The sequence below is a fragment of the Heptranchias perlo genome, chromosome 8 (genome assembly GCF_035084215.1).
Source record: "Heptranchias perlo isolate sHepPer1 chromosome 8, sHepPer1.hap1, whole genome shotgun sequence".
In the NCBI taxonomy this organism is placed as follows: Eukaryota; Metazoa; Chordata; class Chondrichthyes; order Hexanchiformes; family Hexanchidae; genus Heptranchias; species Heptranchias perlo.
In genome coordinates, this window is record NC_090332.1 from 62,058,080 (window position 1) to 62,059,799 (window position 1,720).

Consider the following 1,720-nt stretch of genomic DNA (forward strand, 5'->3'; position numbering starts at 1 on the left):
CCATGTCTTTCCAAATGGAGATTTTTTTTGGTTGTTCATGGAGGCATAGTTCCAGTGCTCAAAGGATGTACAGTGTCTTTAAACCAAAGTAATCATGCTTCTGGTTTGTAAGTGCTTCAGCAAAGCAGAGGCCCTCTGACATGAACTAGAGAAAAGACAACGTAGAATGATGTGGATGCTCTCAGACATTGTCCTTCTGCTTTAGAAAGTTATTTTCAAACACGAGAAAAGGTCCCATATTCTTTGCATACCTTTTTCTTGTCAATTTTCTCTTCCTCTTCTGAAGGTGCCAGTAACTCTAGATTCTCACCCAAGTGACCATTATTCATGTGATCCTTGACAGTTTGTTAGGCTATACAAATGTAGGGGCATGGTAGTCATGTTTGATGCTGTTTTCACCCAATATTCTGTGCACACTTTCAGTGGAGAAAACTTTTTTCTTCTACCCCTTCCTGATCTGGAGATGCTGTGGTGAACTTTAGGCACTCCTTCCACTGCCTTAGAGATCAGCTAGCTCACCACAGACTGGGATTGAATCTGGAACTTTCCTGGCCCATGTGACTCATCTACTCACTGGGTAAGCTAACTGGGCTACCAGAGTTTTTTTTATAAATTGAGATTATTTGAGAGACTCAAAGGCCTGCAGTGAGGACACTGCCACCACCCCTTTTTTTCTTGAAGCTGGTGATATGCACTGTAATGTTCCATGGCTGGCAGTGACTCCCAAGTGTTAATTCCTCGTGAGAGGCTGAACACAGCTTCGGCAAGCTTTGTGACCTGCTCATCCTGCACTCACCTTTCCAAACTTGTGAATTTCCATCCTGACTAAGAGCGGGGGCTTGACCTTTCATTTTTTCTCCCCCTTTATCCAAAGGGATTGGAGCACTGCCCCAGCTAACTTAATGCAGAAGAGGAATTGAACATGGTCTTTATGGATTATCCATAAAGCCATCTAGATGAGCTGCTTCCCCCAGTTTTAGCATGTCACAACAATAACTTAACTTTGGATGTCTTAATATGTAATATGTGATATATTAAATGTTCTGTATGTTTAATTGTTTATGTATTGGCTGGCTTTCTGTAGTTCATAAATTTTGATAGATACATTGATTGATGGATCACCTTTTTAGTAGGACTCTGGATACTAAATAACAAGGACTCGCTAACTGTATATTTGGCAAATAAACTGCCCACTTTGAAACTGACCAAATGGATGTGGAAGGTTCTGGTTCCCTCTAGCTTGCGCTGGGTTGGTGAATCTTTGCTCAGATGATTAACACCAACTGGCTTCAGTGCCTCTCGCTAGGAAATCCTAGTGTTCTTTGCTATGCAGTGACCATGGAAAGTTTGTATATAGATTGGGCTCAATGGAGATGCTCTCTTTTGAATACTCGTGCATGAAGCATGACCACTTGAGAAAAGTACTGGAAGGCAACAGGTGCTTATTGAACTGTACTCCAGCATGAGTTGGTGCTTCAGAAGTCATGGGGAGAACAAACGCAGGAACATATCTAAGACTTTTTTGGTTGACCGACTTTAATCTTTTGAGAGTGCCTAAGTTTAATGTAATTTCCCCATGAGATATTGGGTGCGTAACGGATTTTTAAAAATAAGGTGCTCTGGTGACTGAGTAGCTGAGCCTTATTGTCAGAAACATCCCAATATATTTGTTCTTGACTGAGGCAATGGTAGGGTTGCTACAATTAGCTTCAGTTTACAG